The 20,882-nt window shown below is 44.1% G+C and overlaps 1 protein-coding gene across 4 annotated transcripts in view; it reads right to left on the bottom strand.

Moving 5' to 3' along the window:
* The window catches only part of CHD6 (chromodomain helicase DNA binding protein 6), a 241,382-nt gene that overhangs the window by 216,366 nt on the left and 4,134 nt on the right, over positions 1-20,882 (bottom strand). Inside the window, exon 1 of one of the 4 annotated variants that reach the window (XM_070051831.1) lies at positions 9,786-9,868. The exons of the other annotated variants lie outside the window; for them this stretch is intronic. The gene's annotated coding sequence lies outside the window, so the exon portion shown is untranslated. Of the gene's footprint in view, positions 1-9,785; positions 9,869-20,882 lie in introns of those variants that run through there. 4 annotated transcript variants of the gene reach the window in all.

Here is a 20,882-nt window from a genome sequence, read left to right as displayed (position 1 = left end):
CTCTTCTCGCCTGTCCTGTGCATGGTCTCTGGACCAGCTATGCCTCTGCACTGCTTTTTGCACTGTCACACAAATCAGTGGGTCACACCAGCATTTCTTTATAGATTAAAAAAAAAAAAGGAATAAAACAGGTGAGTTTCACGGTATACAATTTATATTCCAACAAAACTATTTTTAAAAGACTAGAGAACAGAAAATAGAGTGCATCACAAGTAGTAAGAATACTGAGTATTAACCTTTGAATTAACTACATACACATATATATGCATGTGCATACTGGGCACAAAACACTGATTTTATTACTATGAGTTACAGCCACAAAACCAAGAAAGTCTAATTTCAGCAGTCAGAAGCATGCTAAGGGAAGGAAATTCTTTGTGGGAGGAGAGATAGGCTCTCTGGTGGACTTGTTTCTAGGTGTTAGGCTGCCTCCAGCTTAGGTTAAAATAGGCATTCTCAAAAAAACAATATCACCCCATGGGGGAAAGCATTGGTTCCTTGGGGAGAGAGGGCATAAAAATATCTCACTTGCTTATATATTAAGAAGATATCAAGCCGGCGCCGTGGCTCAATAGGCTAATCCTCCACCTTGCGGCGCCGGCACACCGGGTTCTAGTCCCGGTCGGGGCGCCGGATTCTGTCCCGGTTGCCCCTCTTCCAGGCCAGCTCTCTGCTATGGCCAGGGAGTGCAGTGGAGGATGGCCCAGGTGCTTGGGGCCCTGCACCCCATGGGAGACCAGGAAAAGCACCTGGCTCCTGGCTCCTGGCTCCTGCCATCGGATCAGCGCGGTGCGCCGGCCGCGGCGGCCATTGGAGGGTGAACCAACGGCAAAAGGAAGACCTTTCTCTCTGTCTCTCTCTCTCACTGTCCACTCTGCCTGTCAAAAAAAAAAAAAAAAAAAAAGAAGATATCAGGGCTGGCGCTGTGGCGTAGCTGGTAAAACCATCACCTGCAGTGCCAGCATCCCTTATGGGTGCCAGTTCAAGTGCTGGCTGCTCCACTTCCGATCCAGCTCTCTGCTATGTCCTGGGAAAGCAATAGAAAATGTTCCAAGTCCTGGAGACCTAGAAGAAGCTCCTGTTTCCTGGCATTGGATGGGCGCAGCTCCAGCTGTTGCAGCCATTTGGGGAGTGAACCAGCAAATGGAAGACCTCTCTCTCTGTCTCTCCCTCCCTCTGTCTATAGCTCTGCCTCTCAAATAAACATCTTAAAAAAAAAAAAAAGATATACACACAGTATGTAAATGGAGTGTAAACAGATACACAGTATATCTGTGGCATTAAAATTTCATGGGTAGGAGGGAAACAATGCTTTAAAAAAATCTGAAAAGGCTCCTTTGGGAAATGATAATGAAGAAAAAAAAGGTATGGGAAACACTGGGTTAAAAGAATTCACTTCATGAAGCCTAAGTTCCAAGAAACCCCATCTAGTAGGAAACAGCTTTGTCAGCAAAGCCCTGCCTCTGGGTCACCTACTTCCCTTCAAGCATGCACACAGGAGGGGAACAGGTCAGGGAGTGCAGAGACTGGTAATGGCCATGATCCCAATGTTCCTTGATCCCTGGTCTAAAGCCATCTCGCTCTCACACACTCTTAGTAACTCCACCAGTGCTGTGGTTCACATGAAAAGATGCTGAGTTCAGTTTTGCACATGGGATAGGCGAATAGGGCTGTTTTAGACCAGGGTATAGCTGGAAATGAAGGTTTGGATTACAAGACACAGTAGGGATAGAAAAGCAGATTCTAGAGTCAAGAGTTGAAACAAGAATAGACTGTCCAGGAAGGAGTATAATGGTAGAAGTGTACAAGAGCCTGGGGACATAAGCTTGAGGAATATTTACAGGGGGATAATAGGGTCCTTAATAGCTTTTCTTTTAAATTAAAACTGCAAGAACTATATAAAGACAGATTATGATCATCAGTGGGCCTCAAGAAGTAGCAAGGATGGGCGCTTGGCACAGTGATTAAGTTGCCACTTGGGACGCCTGCATTCCATCTTGGAATGCCTGGTTCAAGTCTTGCCTCTGCTTCTGATTCAGCTTTCTGCAAATGTGCACGCTGGGAGGCAGGCAGAGGCCACAGCTCTTGGGCTCTGCCACCCATGTGGGAGACCCAGAGTGAGTTTTGGGATCCTGGTTTTGGTCTGGCATAGCCCTGACTGCTGCAGGCTTTGGGGGAATGAATCAGAGAATGGAAATCCTCTGTCTCCCTTTCAAATAAAATTGAAATAAACAATTCTATTTTTTTTTTTTTTTTGACAGGCAGAGTTAGACAGTGAGAGCGAGAGACACAGAGGAAGGTCTTCCTTTTTCCGTTGGTTCACCCTCCAAGTGGCCGCTACGGCCAGCGCGTTGTGGCCAGTGCACTGCGTTGACCCAAAGCCAGGAGCCAGGTGCTTCCTCCTGGTCTCCCATGTGGGTGCAGGGCCCAAGGACCTGGGCCATCCTGCACTGCACTCCTGGGCCACAGCAGAGAGCTGGACTGGAAGAGGAGCAACCGGGACAGAATCTGGCGCCCTGACCGGGACTAGAACCCAGTGTGCCGGCGCCGCTAGGCGGAGGATTAGCCTATTGAGCTGCGGTGCTGGCCTAACAATACTATTTTTTAAGTAGCAGAATATTCTTAACTCTTAATGTTTCAGGTGACTTAATAGTCAGCCGTGGAGGCCTGCACTGTGGCGGAATGGGTGAAGCCACCACCTGTGACCCCAGCACCTCACATGAGCACTGGTTCAAGTCCCAACTTCTCCACTTCTGAGCCAGCTCTCTGCTAAGGTGCCTGGGAAAGCAGCGGAAGATGGCCTAAGTGCTTAGGTCCCTGCTACCCATGTGGGAGACCCAGAATTGCCTGGCTTTGGCCTGGCCTAGCATGAGCCTTTGTCGCCATCTGGGAAATGAACAAGAGATGGAAGACCTTGCCCTATCTCTGTGTCTCTCCCTCTCTCTCTGTAACTAATTTTCAAATAAATAAATAAATAAGTCTTAAAAAAAAAAAGCTATGAAAACCTTTTCCCAAAGTCTCATTAACACCATCACACTTTCTTAATTAAGCATAGAATGTGACCTAAATGGCTTTAACCCTAAATGGAAAATAGCTCTTCAAGGACAAAGCCTCCCCCAACCCCAGGAAGATGTGATCAAACAGCTCCGCACTGGACCCTAGGGTCCACTTCAGAACTTTGCCCTCTGTCTTCTTCGAAGGCCAACTTCCAGCCTGTGGTGGGGAGCTCAAAAGTTGACAAGCAAGGAAGAAGGATGCAGAAGTTGGGCCACGCCGTTCTCTTAAGGAGTTTGCATTTCCATTTTTCTGAAATCCCATGACTACCAGATCAAACTAATGAATAGTGAAAGGTAAGGACACTTGACAACTTAATACAATGCATGATCCAGTCATGATAAATCACATCTGGAAGCATTTAAACACAGACTGCATATTGGTTCTATGTCAAGTTTCCTTAGTTGACATACTGCAGACATACAGGGGAGTGGCTTTTTCCTTGGGACAAATGTGCACAAGGAAGGAATGCAACAAAACCTGCAGGTAACTTTCAAATGGCATAGCCAAAAAAGCCCTCATACAGAGAGGCAGAAAAGTCACAGAGCAAAGCTGGCTCTCCTAGTAATGTAAATCCAGGTAAAGGGGAGTTGTGTGTCTACAGTACTATTCTCCTTTTTTACAGGTTTGACTTTTTTCAAGATAACAGAATGGGAGAATATAAATGTTTTTAAGTATTAAAAATGTTTAGGGGCCAGCACTGTGGCATAGCAGGTAAAGCCGCCGCCTGCAGTGCCCGCATCCCATATGGGCACTGGTTCAAGTCCCAGCTGCTCCATTTCCAATCCAGCTCTCTGCTATGGCCTGGGAAAGCAGTAGAAGATGGCCCAAGTCCTTGGGCCCCTGCATCAACGTGGGAGACCCGGAAGAGGCCCCTGGCTCCTGGCTTTGGATTGGCACAGCTCCAGCTCTTGTGGCCAATTGGGGAGTGAACCAGTGGATGGAAGACCTCTCTCTCTCTCTCACTCTCCTCTCTCTGTGTGTATCTCTGACTTTCAAGTAAATAAAAAAAAAAAAGTTTTTAAACTCTGTATGTTCTAACTCTCTTCTATTAGAAGACAGAATGAAGAGTTGACTCAAAAATGCTTCATGGCATTTTAAGAAATACTATCCTCATTCACAAATAATAAATTTATTTGGCAAAGAGAAATTATTTCTAGTGTACCAACCAAATCAGCCTCTATACCACACTGGTAAGTTCCTGAGTTACAGTTTGAATTAGTGGAATTTAGGTGTTATTTCTAAGATATACTCTCCATATGATATTGGATGCTGTATCTGAATTCTTTTTTAAAAAAGATTGATTAGCACTAGTGGGTTTTACACAAATGCCAAAGGTTAAAGGCAAAATTATTTGTGTTAATATCTAGGACAGTATGATAAACCAAATCAATGAGACTTTTTTTTTTTTTTAATTTGAAAGGCAATGTGATGAAAAGAGAAATTCTCCACCTGCTGGTGCACTCCCCAAATGCCCGCAACAGAAAGGTCTGAGCCAGGTTGAAGTCACCAGCCAGGAATCCATGCTGGTCTCCCACATAGGTGGCAGGGGCCCTGATCTGCTGCTTCCCCTGGTGTGCATCAGCAAAGGTCGGATCAGAAGCGTGGGGCAGCCAGGACTTGAACTGGCACTATGATACGGGGTGATGGTGCAGCAAACCGAGGCTCAACCTGCTTCACCACAATGCTGGTCCTGAGACAGTATCTTAACTCATGAATTTTAACTTTAACTAGAACTATAAGAAAGTAAAAATGAACAAAAAGTTTCATCATGAGCCACTCTCATCCCTAAAGGAAATACTTTTAATACAAAAAAGAAAGAAGGAAATGAAATACAAGTGTCCAAATGGGTACATGAACATAGGAAAACTGATTTTAACTATGGGAAATATTTATTGAGAACCTACTATGTACAAATCTCTGAGGAATTCAAAGCACAATGAATGAATGGTGGGGGGGGGCTACAATTTTGCTGACGATGTTAATCATACAGAAAAATTTTAAGAAAATTAGCTCTATCTCCCCTTGTGCTGGCTTCCAAGACTTGGTTTACAGATTTATCTCCTGGTCAGGACACTCCAGTAGTCTCCTAATCATTATTCTATTGCAAGGACCCTCTAAACCAGTGGTTCTCACACCTGGGTACAAACTGGAATCACCTGAGAAGTTATCAAACCCAATACCTGGTCTGTCCTCCAGAGAATCTGAGTTTATTGTGTACAGCCTAGGCACTGGTATTTTTAAAAGCTCTTCAAGTGATCCTAAAACGTAGTGAAGTTTGAGCACCGCAGCTCAAACCTCTGTTGCCTAACTGCAGAATACACACATGCTGCTCTCCTGTGCGGAAACCTCTGATGATCCCTCACCGCCAAATCCAAACTTCTTCAAAACCTTTCTCAACATCTCCAACCTACCCTCACAGCCCCCAGCTCTCCATATTACTCCAGCTGTAAGTAACACACTGTTGGCCTTTATGCCCTCCCCTAAGGTATTTCCTCTTTCCAGCCTCATGGATGCCAATCCCCATCTCTGATGATCAAACTCCAAATCAACTTGTATGAGTCAGTTTAAAAGTTCCTTCCTTTCAAAAGCCTAAACCAATTCCACTGAGTTGGTAGCTGCTTCCTCTTATGTTCTAACAAAACTCTGCACATAGTTCTAATTGACATCTGTCATGATGTTTGTAGTGTAGGTTGAGCATCTATAATCTGAAAATCCAAATTCCAAAATCTGAAAATTTTGAGGAGCAATATTATGCTTGGATTTTGAAGCATTCTGCATTTCAAATTTTTGGATTCAGTATCTATCCTCAACCATTAAAGTCTATGCAAATATACCAAAATCTGAAAAACTTCAAAATATGATGCCCTTTTGGTCCCAAGTATTTTGGATAAGGGATATTTAATCTGTAGCAGTTTGCCTTGCTGTATCTTCTAAGAGACCGTGCATTCCACAGGGGCAGAGACTACATGTATTTACCTTCAAGTTCCCAGTGCCCAAGGACAGCAAAACCACAATGACTATTTAATAACTATCTACTGAACAAATGAACATCATAAACTTGTGGAATAATGACTTACCAATAGCAGAAAAGCCAAGGACAGTTCTGAATGAAATGCCAAGTTAGTTACATGGGCAAAATCTGACTCCACAAGTGCTGAAGGGACAGAGATTGCTCCAGGCAGATACACACAGGTCTTCAAAAAGTTCAAGGAAAATTACTTTTAAACTACATATGGATTTCAAAATTCTTTTGCAACAAAATAAACTCATCTTTTAATTCAATTTTTCACAAAGGTCTAGAGTATCTTCATAGAAAATGAAGCTCCATGAAGACATGGGACTGGTCTGAATCTCAAAGGAAGGAAAATAAACAGGCCAAGAGAGGACAGAGACACCAGCACAATCATGGCCACTACACTGGAAAAAGCCACTTAGCTCTGCCCTAGGTTCCTTCAAAAGATACTCTTCAAAACAAAACAAAAAAACTTTAGAAAGTTGTCATGGGGCTGGAGTTGTGGCGTAGCAGGTAAAGCTACTGTCGTAGAGCCAGCATCCCATATGGGTGCCTGTTTGAGTCCCAAATGCTCCACTTCTGATCTACCTCCCTGCTAATGTGCCTCGGAAAGCAGTGGAAGATGGCCCAAGTCATTGGGCCCCTGCACCCATGTGAAAGAACCAGAGGAAGCCACTGGCTTCTGCCTTTGGCTTGGCCCAGAGCTGACCACTGTGGTCATTTGGGGAGTGAACCAGCAAATGGAAGATTCATTCATTCTCTCTCTCTCTCTCTCTCTTCCTCTCCTTCTCTGTAACTCTCAATTTCAAATAAATAAATAAATCTTTAAAAAAAATAAAACCAGAAAGCTGTCATGTGTTTCTTAGCTGTATAAATCTGTCTTGTTATCCTATTTGATTTTTCTTCTTAGTTCTGTCACCACTTGAAACATTACAGTTCTGCACATGCAACTACTCACTAGATAGAACATAAGCTCCCTGAGAGCAGGAACTCTGTCTTGTTCGCTGCACCCCAGGCTTGAACCTGTGCCCAGCACATAGCAGGTGCTTTATTTATTATGAGCCTCTGATCCTACTCTTCCTTCCACCTACAGGCTTCCTCCCTACCTCTCAGTTTCCACATGTCCGAACCCTGCCTATCTTCCCAACACCACTAAATGCCCGTCTGACTCAAAGCCTGTTCTGATTCTCCACCACTCCCTTTTCTGCATTCCCAAGCCCTTCACCTTTGTTAAGTCAAAAAATGCATAATAGAGCACAGTATTTATATATAAGTGTTTATGAGTATCTTATCTCCTATCTACACTGTAAATTCTTTAAGGTCAAGCCCTGTGTCATTTCCCACGAGTACAGTACCTTGTAGAGTCTTGTTCTATAATCGCTGTTGAATAAAAAAGTTAAATGTGATATTAAATCTTTAACACCTTAACATCAACAACAGAAGGATAGGTAATGGTTTCTCTTCACTCACTGGGTCCTGCATGACCTGACTCTTTACCATTATAATGTGTAACACGTATACCATGCTTACCATGTAGCAGGCATTGTTCCAAGACTTTCCGTAAATTAACTCATTTAATCCTCTAAACAACTATATCAGACAGCTACTGTTATTAGGAAACTGAGGCACAGAGAAGATCACATAGCTAGTATGTGGCAGAGCTGGGACTCAAACCCATGTGGTCTGTCTACAGAATCCACGCCCTTAACCACTATGCCATAATGCCCTTCTGAGGGCAGGGCAGTCATCCTACTGGTAAAGCCTACTGTGGACCTCTGAGAAACTTAATTCCAAAATACTAGAGATGCAAGATTACCGAATTAAGGCAAGGAACTATCCTTATCATGTTAGGAAACATGGAATTAGGACCAAAAAGGAATAGTTTTTGCAGTAAAACTGGGAAGGATAAATCTGGTAAGAGGCAGTCACTCCTGAACCCAAGTCTTAGAAACAATTTGTAAGAAGGGACAGATCAGGGAGACAGCATAAGCTTTGATGTGAAACTGTCGGGGCAGAGCCCATACTCTGTATGTAACAGAGGGCGCTGAGATAGAACAGCACGGAATGGTGGCAGACTGTATGGCTTAAGGATGCAGAGCTCAGAGTCAGACTGCCAGGGTGACCAGTGCTGTGATTATAGACAAGTAACTAACCCTTTTGTCTCAGTTTTCCCAACTGTAAAATGGACTATAACAGGCACTTATTCATGAGCATCCCTGGTAATAATTTACGTGTATTCATCAAGAGGGGCTTAGTTATGCTGCATTAACAAAAAGCTTCAGTTAAAGAAAAAAAAAGCTGTGCTTTAAAGCCAAAGTTTACTTGTTTACACTAAAAGTAACCATCACATGTCCCTTCTGTACCTGCCTAGAAATGACACTCATCATTTCCACTCAAATTTCAATATCCAAAGCCACTCACATAACCGTGCCCAATTTCAAAGTAACAGAAGTGCAATCTCTTCATGTGTCCAGAAGAGAGAGAACTAGGACAGTGGTGAATAGTAATGTCTATCACACCATGAAAGCCCAGCACATGGTAAGCACTCAGTGACTGATAGCTATTACTGTTATCCTGACTACTGATGGGCCCAGGAAAAAACCTATTTCAACAAACCCAGGTCATAAAACTGGATGGCGAAACACACAGATGTGAAAAAAAAAAAAAAAAACCAACTCATCACATACCTTATTTGCAGTAAAACCAAAGTAAATTTACAAGTATTTCACCATGACATAAAGGAGGAACATGCCAAAAAGTTTTTAGTAAGTAAAAATTAGTAAACAAGAGTTTAACCAACAGTTCAAATAGTGTTTTAATGTGATAGGTGAGAGGACATGCCAAAACATTTCTAGTAAACCACACATGGTGAAAAAAGAGTTACCAAACAGTACCATTCATCCTTATTCATTCAAGATGACTAAAATTTCATTGCTTGTACCTTTACTCTTCCATTTTAAGTGACACTTAAAAAACTATGCAGCCCCTCACTGATTTACTCCTGATCTCAGGGAGCACCCTCCCCATCTTTTCCCAATCAGTTCTTTTTAATTTTTTTTTTATTTATTTATTTTTTGACAGGCAGAGTGGACAGTGAGAGAGAGAGACAGAGAAAAGTCTTCCTTTTGCCATTGGTTCACCCTCCAATGGCCGCCGCAGGCGGCGCACCGTGCTGATCCGATGGCAGGAGCCAGGTACTTCTCCTGGTCTCCCATGGGGTGCAGGGCCCAAGTACTTGGGCCATCCTCCAGTGCACTCCCGGGCCACAGCAGAGAGCTGGCCTGGAAGAGGGGCAACTGGGACAGAATCCGGCGCCCCGACCGGGACTAGAACCCAGTGTGCCGGCGCCTCAAGGCGAAGGATTAGCCTAATGAGCCACGGCGCCGGCCTCCCAATCAGTTCTTAAGGAAATTCTCCTACATGTTTTAGGACCCTTGAGGGGTTAGGAAAGAAGCTCTATATATTAAAATGAGAACTAAATTCTAATCACAATTTCTGTGGCCTCACAAAATATTTACATGACTAGGACCTTGTCCCATCACCCATAAAATGATCAGACAACATGTCCTCCGAAGCACCTTCAAACGCTCCTCCTACAATCCTGAGAAGCCAGAAGGAGGCTCGGATTTAGGAGAATCTAGTCATGATGCTGACCTGTGTCAAGCCTGATGATGCTCAAACCTTAACTAGGAATAACTATCGCAACAACACTTACCACGGCAGCAACAAAGCTCAGTTCACGTGCAGTGCAAGAACAACCAGGAGGAACCTGTCCCACGAAACACCACCAATACAGGCAATGGCTAAGAGTGGACAGAGTATGATTATTACGTGTGAATAAGTAGACTGGCTTCTGAAATCAGTCTTAATAACAGCTCAACCAACATTCCAGGAAGCAGGGACTGAGATGGGTATCTTTTAAGCTCAGGAATCTAACTGTAAGATCTCAATTCCAGCAGACTGGGCTTTCCAGTGAAGACCTCACAGCAATAATTCAAATGCATGCCCAGAGATGCTTTGGAGAAAGTCACACCAAAAGAACCTAAAGCAAAAAGAGTAAATGATCTGAATAATCATCTGACAAAAGACGTACACACAGCCAATGAGTATATGACCAAATCTCAATATCACTAATCATCAGGAAATGCAATCAAAATCACAGTGAGATACCACCTCATCCCAATCAGAGTGGCTATAATCAAAAAGACAAAAAGTAACAAATACAGTGAGGATGCAGAGAAAGAAGAACTCCTTTACAATAATGGAGGGAATGTAGATTACTATAGTCAATATGGAGAATATAAGAAGGTTCCTCAAAAAAACAAAAATATGGCTGGCACTGTGGCACAGCAGGTTAAAGCCCTGGCCTGAAGTGCCAGCATCCCTATGGGCACCAGTTCTGGTCCCGGCTGCTCCTCTTTCAGTCCAGCTCTCTGCTATAGCCTGGGTTTAGCAATAGAAGATGGCCCAGGTCCTTGGGCCCCTGTACCCATGTGGGAGACCCGGAAGAGACTCCTGGCTCCTGGCTTCGAATCAGCGTAGCTCCAGCCGTTGTGGCCATCTGGGGAGTGAACCAGTGGATGGAAGACCTCTCTCTCTCTGTCTCTACCTCTCTCTGTAACTGTCTTTCAAATAAATAAAATAAATCTTTAAGAAAAAAAAAAAAAAAAGAACTACCATAGGACCCAGCCATCCTACTGCTGGGTGTATAGCCAAAGGAAATGAAATGAACATATCAAAGAGATACCTGTACTCGCAGGTTTATTTCACATTATTCACAACAGCCAAGATATGGAATCCAAGAGTCCATCCTCAGATGACTGCATAAAGAAAATGTGGTATACATACACAATGGAAAGTTATTCAGCCATAAAGATGGAAATTCTGTCATTCGCACAAGCATGGATGGAACAGGAGATAACCATGTTAAATGAATAGTCAAGCACAGAAAGACAAACACCATATGCTCTCACTTAGGCTAAAAAAGTTGATCTCAGGGGCTATCACTACGTCACAGCAGGTTAAGCAGCTGCCTGCATCCCATACTGGAGTTCAAGACCAGGTTGCTCTCCTGATCCACCTCGTACTAAAGCAACCGAGAAGGCAGCATAGGATGGCCCAAGTCTTGGGCCCTAAATCCGTGGGGGAGACCTGGGTGGTGTTTCAGCCTCCTGGCTTTGGCCTGGGCCAGGCTGCTGCAGCCATTTGGGCAGTGAACTAGTGGTTGGAAGCTTCTTTCCCTCTCCCTCCCCACCTCTCTCCATCTGTTTCTATTTCTGTCTCTTCTTCTTTCACTCTGGCTTTCAAATAAATAAAATAATTCTAAAAAAACAAAACAAAACAAAACAAACCACTGTCTGCAGGAATGGGTGCTTTGTTTAGTGGTTAAGATACCACTTTGGACACTGGCATTCCACATTGGAGTACCTGGGTTCCAGGCCAAGCTCTGGCTCTTGACTGCAGGCAGCTTTCTGCTAATGTGCACCCTGGGAGGAAACAGGTAATGGCACAAGTAATCGAGTCCTGACACCCATGTGGGAGACCCAGATTGAAATCCTGGCTCCTGGGACTGGCACTGTGGCACTGTGGGTAAAGCCGCCACCTGCAGTGCCGGCATCCCATTTGGGCACGGTCCCGGATGCCTCACTTTCAATCCAGCTCTCTGCTATGGCCTGGGAAAGCAGTAGAAGATAACCCAAATCCTTGGGTCCCTGCACCCTCGTGGGAGACCCGGAAGTGGCTCCTGGCTCCAGATTGGTACAGTCCTGCTGTTGCAGCCAACTGGGGAATGAATCAGCAGATGGAAGACCTTTCTCTCTCTGCCTTTCCTTCTGTGTGTAACTCTTTCAAATAAATAAATCTTAAAAAATAAGAAAGGAAGGGAGGGAGGGATGGAGGGAGGGAAAGAGAAAGAAAGAGAGGGCCAGTGCTGCAGCTCAATAGGTTAATCCTCCACCTGCGGCGCCGGCACACCGGGTTCTAGTCCCGGTCGGGCCGCCGGATTCTGTCCCGGTTGCTTCTCTTCCTGTCCAGCTCTCTGCCTTGGCCCAGGAGGGCAGTAGAGGATGGCCCAAATTCTTGGGCCCTGCACCCGCATGGCAGACCAGGAAAAGCACCTGGCTCCTGCCTTCGGATCAGCGCGGTACGCCGGCTGCAGCGTGCCGGCCGCAGCAGCCACTGGGGGGTGAACCAATGGAAAAAGGAAGACCTTTCTCTCTGTCTCTCTCTCTCACTGTCCACTCTGCCTGTCAAAAAAAAAAAAAAAAAAAGAGAGAGAGACAGAGAGAGAGACAGGGGAGGGGAGGGGAGGGGAGGGGAAAGAGAATTCCTGGCTCCTGGCTGAACATGGTTCAGCCACAGCTGTTAAAGGACATTTGGGAAATGAACCAGCAGATGCAAAGGGTGTGGGTGTGTATATATGTGTGTCTTTCAAATAAATACAAATTTTTTAAAAAGTAGTTTCAATAGAAGCAGAGAGTAGGATAGTGATCATTAGAGGCTATAAGGGGAGGGGAGAGAGAAGGAGGCAGGATAAAAGGTATCAAAATACATTTTAAAGGGCCAGCACTGAAGTGCAGCAGGTTAAGCTGTGCACCCCATATGAGTGTGGGTTGCTGCTCCATTTCCAATCCAGCTCCCTGCTAATGCACCTAGGAAAGCAGCAGAAGATGGCCCAAGTTCTTGTGCCCCCACCCCCCATGTGGGATACCAGATGGAGTTCTTGGCTCCTGGCTTCTTGCAGCCATTTGGGGAGTGAACTAGCAAATTTAAGAGTACTCTCTCTGTCACTCTGTCTTTGAAATAAATAAATAAATAAGTCTTAAAAAAAATACAGTGAGGTAGGAGGAATAATTATTAGTACTCTACAATTCAGTAGGGTGACTACAGTTTACAACAATGAATTTTGGATTTTATAAAGAACTGGAAGAGAGGGTTCAAAAGTTTCCAACACAAAGAAATGTTAATTGTTTTGGAAATGCTAATATCGTGATGTGATCACGATATAATATATATAATATATAATATAAATATATATCACACTGTACTCCTTAAATATGTACAATTTTAAACATTTGATAAATTTTTCAAAACAAAAGCTACATGTTACAAAATTTTTGCCTCCAATGACTGAAACAAGTGTCATTTTTCAGCTAAACAGAAGCCCCTGACCAGACAACCTAGCACCACATCTTCCCTCTGCTCTGACAATGTGAAGACTCTACAACAGGATTCACAGGGAAACAGTGCTGATCCATAATGAAGACCAATGAAAGATAATACAGCATTAACTCATGGCATAAAAAGAGCAGATAGCACAGCATTACAAATTTTGCTGTGCTGGCAGTCTATCCACATTCTCTTTGATTTAAATTTTTTTTTTTCCTTTGAGAGGTAGAGTTACAGACGGAGAGAGGTAGAGACCGAGAGAAAGGTCTTCCATCCACTGGTTCACTCCCCAAATGGCCAAAACGACCAGAGCTGGGCCAATCTGAAGCCAGGAGCCAAGAGCCTCTTCTGGATCTCCCACGCAGGTGCAGGGGCCCAAGAATTTGGGCCATCTCTCACTGCCTTCCCAGGACATAGCAGAGTGCTAGATCATAAGAGGAACAGCCAAGAGACAAACTGGTACCCACATGGCATGCCAGCCCTGCAGGCCGAGGCCCAGCCTGCTATGCCACAGTACCCCAATTCATGCTCTTAAATGAACCTTCCGGTTATGGCCCTGTGGCATAGTAGGTTAATCTTCCACCTATGTTGCTGGCATCCCATATGGGCGCCGCTTCTAGTACTGGTTGCTCCTCTTCTGATCTGGCTCTCTGCCATGACCTAGGAAAGCAGAGGATGGCCCAAGTGCTTGGGCCCTAACACCCATGAGGGAAACCTGAAGGAGGCTCCTGGCTCCTGGCTTTGGATTGGCCCATTACAAGCTGTTGTGGCCATTTGGGGAGTGAACCAGTGGATAGAAGACCTCTCTCTTATTTTTTTTTAAGAAGGCTTTTTTTAATAAATACAAATTTCATAGGTACAGCTTTAGGAATATAGTGGTTCTTCCCCCCATACCCACCCTCCCACCCCAACCCCTGTCCCACATCCTACTCCCTCTCCCATCCCATTCTTCATTAAGATTTAAAATTATCTTTATATACAGAAGACCAACTCTATACTAAGTAAAGATTTCAACAGTTTGTACCCACACAGACACACAAAGTATAAAGTCCTGTTTGAAGACAAGATTTCCCATTAATTCTCATAGTACAACTCATTAAGGACAGAGATCCTACATGGGGAGCAAGTGCACAGTGACTCTTGTTGTTGATTTAACAATTGACACTATTATTTACGACATCAGTGATCACCCAAGGCTCTTGTCCTGAGCTGCCAAGGCTATGGAAGCCTTTTGAGTCCACAAACTCCATCAGTATTTAGAAAGGGCCATAAGCAAAGTGGAAGTTCTCTCCTCCCTTCAGAGAAAAGCACGTCCTTCTCTGCTGCCCTTCTTACTACTGGGATCTCACTCACAGAGGTCCTTCATGTAGATCTTTTTTTTTTTTTAAAAAGATTTATTTATTTACTTGAAAGTCAGAGTTACAGAGAGAGAGAAGGAGAGGCAGAGAGAGAGAGAGGTCTTCCATCCACTGGTTCACTCCCCAGTTGGCCACAATGGCCAGAGCAGTGCCAATCCAAAGTCAGGAACCAGGAGCTTCTTCTGGGTCTCCCACACGGGTTCAGGGGCCCAAGGACTTGGGCCATCTTCTACTGCTTTCCCAGGCAGAGTGCTAGATCGGAAGTGGAGCAGCCGGGACTCAAACCAGCGCCCAGATGGGATGCTGGCACTGCGGACAGCGGCTTTACCTGCTATGCCACAGTGCCGGCCCCAATGTAGAAATTTTTCTGTCACAGTGTCTTAGCTTTCAATGCCTGAAATGCTCTCATGGGCTTTCATCCAGATCTGAATGCCTTCAGGGCTGATTCTGAGGCCAGAGGGCTGTTTGGGCGTTTGTCATTCTATAAGTCTGCTGTGTGGCCTGCTTTCCATGTTGGATTGATCATTCTCTCCTTTTTTTTTCCCCCCACAGGCATAGTTAGACAGTGAGAGAGAGAGACAGAAAGAAAGGTCTTCCTTTTTCCATTGGTTCAACCCCCAAATGGCCGCCACGGCCGGCACACCGCGCTGATCTGAAGCCAGGACCCAGGTGCTTTCTTCTGGTCTCCCATGCGGGTGCAGGGCCCAAGGACCTGGGCCATCCTCCACTGCCCTCCCAGGCCACAGCAGAGAGCTGGACTGGAAGAGGAGCAACCGGGACAGAATCCGGCTCCCCAACCGGGACTAGAACCTGGGGTGCCGGCGCCACAGGTGGAGGATTAGCCAAATGAGCCGGGGCGCAGGCCTCCTTTTTAATTCTATCTATTGTCATTATCAAACACTTGAAGACCTCTCTCTCTGTCTCTCTCTCCACTGTCTATAGCTCTGTCAAATAAATAAATAAAAATCTTTAAAAAAAATAAAATTAAATTAAGGAACTTTCCAATTCTAATATTCTATGAGCCTATAAACCACATGGGGCACCTTTTACCATCTCTCATGCTTCAGGAGTCATTACTTACATAACTAACAATTTCCTGCTTAAAAATCTAGTCAGCATATTTAATAAAACTGCTATATGATTAGGTTTATTTTACTATGACTAGACAGTATTTTTAAAAGCTATAATCTGGGGCTGGCACTGTGGCTTAATGGGTAAAGCCGCCACCTGCAGTGCCGGCATCCCATATGGGTACCAGTTCACATCTCAGCTGCTCCACTTGCAATCCAGCTCCTTGCTATGGCCTGGAAAAGCAGTAGAAGATGGCCCAAGTCCTTGGGCCTCTGCACCCACATGGGAGACCAGGAAGAAGCTCCTGACTCCTGGCTTCGGACTGGCGCAGCTCCAGCTGTTGCGGTCATCTGGGGAGTGAACCAGCAGAAGGAAGACCTCTCTCTGCCTCTGCTTCTCTGTAACTCTGCCTTTCAAATAAATAAATGTATCTAAAAAAAAAAAAAAAAAGATTCTCCTTATAAACTGAAAAACCACCCTCCAAATCAGCTGATCCAAGTTAGCTGATAGACATGAAATACTTTATAGTAAAAAAATCTCTATTAACTAATCTAAAGAAATGCAAACCTTTTCAACCAGCATTTTCTATTGAGAACTGGAGAACTATCATACTGCAATTAAAAGCTGCTGGTCTTAAATCTTTATAGGAAAGGAAAAAAAGAAACCATGTTGAAAACACCATGCACATTAGTCACAGGTATGGAGGGTCCTAAGACCTCATGGAACAGCTACCTCGTCTGCAAAGCCTTGCAGGACACAGCCAAGTTTATTTTCTGATCCCACTATTTTCTAACATTCAAATCAACTTATAGACAAAAATAAGTAGGTAAATATAAATAGATAATTACTGTCAAGTTTTTAATATATGACCTGCTTATTTTCATTTTAGGCTAAAGGACAGTTTTGTTCCAGATGAAGATAAAAACCTACTTCTGCCCCAAAGCAGGTTGGGGAAGCTAAGGGATCTAAAGCTGTGCTGTTCAAAATCACTGCCACTAGTCATGTGCAGCTATCTAGGTTAAAATAACTAATATTGGCCGACGCCATGGCTCACTTGGCTAATCCTCTGCCTGCAGCACCGGCACCCCGGGTTCTAGTCCCGGTTGGGGAGCCGGAATCTGTCCCGGTTGCTCCTCTTCCAGTCCAGCTCTCTGCTGTGGCCTGGGAGGGCAGCAGAGTATCGCCCAACTGCTTGGGTCCCTGGTCCCGCATGGGAGACCGGGAGGAAGCATCCGGCTCCTGGCTTCAGACTGGCACAGCGCCGACGGTGATGGCCATTAGGGGAGTGAACCAACGGAAGGAAGACCTTTCTGTCTCTTTCTCACTGTCTATAACTCTCTCTGTCTCTCTCTCTCTCTCACTGTCTAACTCTGCCTGTCAAAAAAATAAATATCAAATTAAAACTAATCACACTAGCCATGGTCATACCAGTAACATTTTAAGGGCTCAAAAGTCCTATGTGGCCAGTAGTTTCCATGTAGACACAATATATTTGCATCACAGCAGAAAGCTCTATCGCACGGTGTTGATCTAGAATAATGTTTCTCAAATTTCAACGTGCACAAAAATCATCAAGACAGCTTGGTAAGAAACAGATTCCCGGGCCCCACCCAGGGAGTCTACGTCAGGTCTAGAATGGGGCTCTAAAACTTGCATTTCTTTCTTTCTTTCTTTTTTTTTTTTTTTTTTTGACAGGCAGAGTGGACAGTGAGAGAGAGAGACAGAGAGAAAGGTCTTCCTTTGCCGTTGGTTCACCCTCCAATGGCCGCCGTGGCCGGCGTGCTGCGGCCCGCGCACCGCGTTGATCCGATGGCAGGAGCCAGGTACTTATCCTGGTCTCCCATGGGGTGCAGGGCCCAAGGACTTGGGCCATCCTCCACTGCACTCCCTGGCCACAGCAGAGAGCTGGCCTGGAAGAGGGGCAACCGGGACAGAATCCGGCGCCCCGACCGGGACTAGAACGCGGTGTGCCGGTGCCGCAAGGCGGAGGATTAGCCTAGTGAGCCACAGCGCCGGCCTAAAAACTTACATTTCTAACAAACTCCAAGGTAAGGCTAAGGTTGCCTTTTGTTTTGGGTGTGCTCTCCATGGTAAAAGAATCGTTTTAGTTTTTGTCCTTTCCCAATCCATCATAGAACAATACTTTTATAAAATACCAGAAAAATGAGTAGAAAAAATTAAATCAAGGACTACAATATAAACTAACATGTTTTATTATTGGATTCAACAGAAATGATTTTTAGAAGCATCCATATGCTTCTTTTCAAATCCTGAAGACCCCTGGTCATGAAGAGGTGGAGGTCCACAGATCTGTATGAGTGTATGATCGCTTCTTGACCTTTTGGCTAAGATCAAGCATGTGAGTATATGGACTACTCTAGTAGACCAATCTTGTATTTTCACAACTATTTTCCTGTAGCTGGTCATTAACAATCTCTCCACATCCTCAGTCATTTCCTTAGAGTATGTTTATAACTCAAGACAAAAGGGTCATTCCATTATATAGACTGGCACTAAATCCCTTAAGGTGATACTGCACTGCATTTGCTTTTAGGACAATCTAATGGTGTTTTAATTTAAAATGTGATCCTGTTCTGTCATGTGATTAACAATGATGATGACTTAATTTTCATGCAAACCCATCGCTGAATTGAGATTGGGAACACTATAAGAATTGGTAAACCAAAATACATAATAAGCAATAATAAAGTTTTTGTGTTTAATTATTTATTATTGCTTTCAGAAAATAAAAATCTATGTTCTGGACCTGGCTGACCAGACGTAATCTTTCAAAGGATTGCCTAGACTACTGATAGTTTTTCTTGAACCCAAAGTAAACAGCCCAAGTACATTTTTTTACTCATGTGTACATAAAGAATGAACAAATCAAACATAATCCTCCTATGCCCTTTATCAAACTGCTAAAAGCTGGGGTAACTTCCCTAATCTACAAATCAAACCAAATAATCTGATTTTTCTACTACTCACCTTTTGGTCTGACCCAACAACTGGACTTCTATAAGAAAATCTCCATGATAACTTCAAGTTCAACCACTTCCTAGAGCTGTTCTTAGAATATTCTTGTTGCTCTAGAACTTTGTTTTTTCAATTTGCTTACCTTTTATTTAAATAGATCACAAAATAGAGCTCTGAGGCCCTTAACATGCTATCCTGTTTCTATACTAACACCTGGATTAATAGAACTTGATAATACATGCATGTCCTCTGTAAAATAATCTTGTATGTTCAACTAGACATGATTTTAAGAAAAATTCCCAATTAAAATTTGTCAAGAAAACTTTCAAGGCATTTCATAAAAGTCTGGAGAATAAAAAAGATGAAGGGGCCAGCGCCGCGGCTCACTAGGCTAATCCTCCGCCTTGCGGCACCGGCACACCGCGTTCTAGTCCCGGTCGGGGCACTGGATTCTGTCCCGGTTGCCCCTCTTCCAGGCCAGCTCTCTGCTGTGGCCAGGGAGTGCAGTGGAGGATGGCCCAGGTGCTTGGGCCCTGCACCCCATGGGAGACCAGGAAAAGCACCTGGCTCCTGGCTCCTGCCATTGGATCAGCGCGGTGCGCGGGCCACAACACGCCGGCCGCGGCAGCCATTGGAGGGTGAACCAACGGCAAAGGAAGACCTTTCTCTCTCTCTCTCTCACTGTCCACTCTGCCTGTCAAAAAAAAAAAAAAAAAAAAAAAAAAAAAAAAGATGAAGGGATGCTTATTAATTGACCCTCTTCAATGTAAAAGAGGAAACTTTTTTCTTCCTAACATGTTGGACAGAGCACTAACAGAATGAACAAGAAGTAGTATTCAGGGTTTGGCGCTGTGGGATAGCAGGTAAAGCCGCTGCCTGAAGTGCCGGCATCTCATATGGTTGCCGATTCGAGTCCCAGCTGCTCCGTTTCCGATCCAGCTCTCTGCTATAACCTGGAACAGCAGCAGAAGATGGCCCAAGTCCTTGGGTCCCTGCACCCGAGTGGGAGATCCAGAAGAAGCTCCTGGTTCCTGGCTTCAGATCAGCCCAGGTCCAGCCGCTGCGATGACCATCTGGGGAGTGAACCAGTGGATGGAGACCTTTCTGTCTGTAACTCTGCGTCTCAAATAAATAAATAAAATCTTCAAAAAAAAAAAAAAAAAAGCAGTATTCAAAGCAAGAAAATGTCAGGAACTTCTGCCACAGTCAACCTTCCAGGACCCTCTGCAGAAGCAGATGGCTGAAACCAAGACATCCAGGACCCTCTAAGACTATCTTGCAAATGCCCCATCTATCAGGTTACAAGGATAAAAGTACAGTTTCCCTATCACCATAGGAAAGGAAGAATTCTTGGGATGATCCCAGAGATTGCCACAAGGAGGCCAAGCACTTCCCCAAGCCCAGGCCAAATGAGCAAGGCTGAGACCATAAGACCTGCTAGGGGCAAAACAAAAGGCTCCAAAAAGTCAGTGTCCAGGCAAAGATTTTGCTCATACAAAGCAATTGTTTTGGGATGACCTAAACCAATGATCCTTAAGGTTTTTGTTTTTTTGTGGTTTTTCTGGCATGCAGGTAGAAAGGGAGGGCAGTAGAGAGCAGAAGGTATAGCAGGAGTCACAAAAAGCAATGGATTTGCTTTGTATAAAAATGCAAACACAAACAGAATTTTGCATACTACTTTGGAGAGTTCACAGACAAGCCAACAACTCCCTACAGGTCCATGAATTCTAAGATAAAAACCCTCAAACTCAGTAGGTACAAACCAAAGGTCAATGTTACCATAATAGTTAGACCTTCTTTTAAGTAGATGCCTGCCCTTTAAAATAAAGACAATCTTAGAATTAAAAAAAAAGGAGACTCAAAACACAAAATTCCTTGTTCACAACAACAATGCAAGTATACCCAAAATATATTAAAACTTCAATTATTTGACAAAAAAAGCATATATTTTATCCATACAATTAGAGCACTAAACACCCCCTACAAGAATCTCTTTATAAAAAATAGAAAAATAAGAATCTCCTTGTATGCATTTAGAAAATTCAAATGTATATCCACCACTTTCTATATTCACGTGGACTCGTGTCCTAAAGTTTTCTGAAATTCTACTTCCCACCAAAATGTACATAGTACCCCCCAAAAATGTACCATCTCCTTCCCAGTTTTCCTGAATTTTTCAAATACTATCTTAGTATACAGAATTCTTCTGAAATAGTCAGCAGACAAAAGCACTATAAAGT

Source organism: Oryctolagus cuniculus, chromosome 11 (assembly GCF_964237555.1).
Source record: "Oryctolagus cuniculus chromosome 11, mOryCun1.1, whole genome shotgun sequence".
NCBI lineage: Eukaryota > Metazoa > Chordata > Mammalia > Lagomorpha > Leporidae > Oryctolagus > Oryctolagus cuniculus.
The sequence above is the reverse complement of the archived record's forward strand: the minus strand, read 5'-3'. Positions and strand labels throughout refer to the sequence as shown.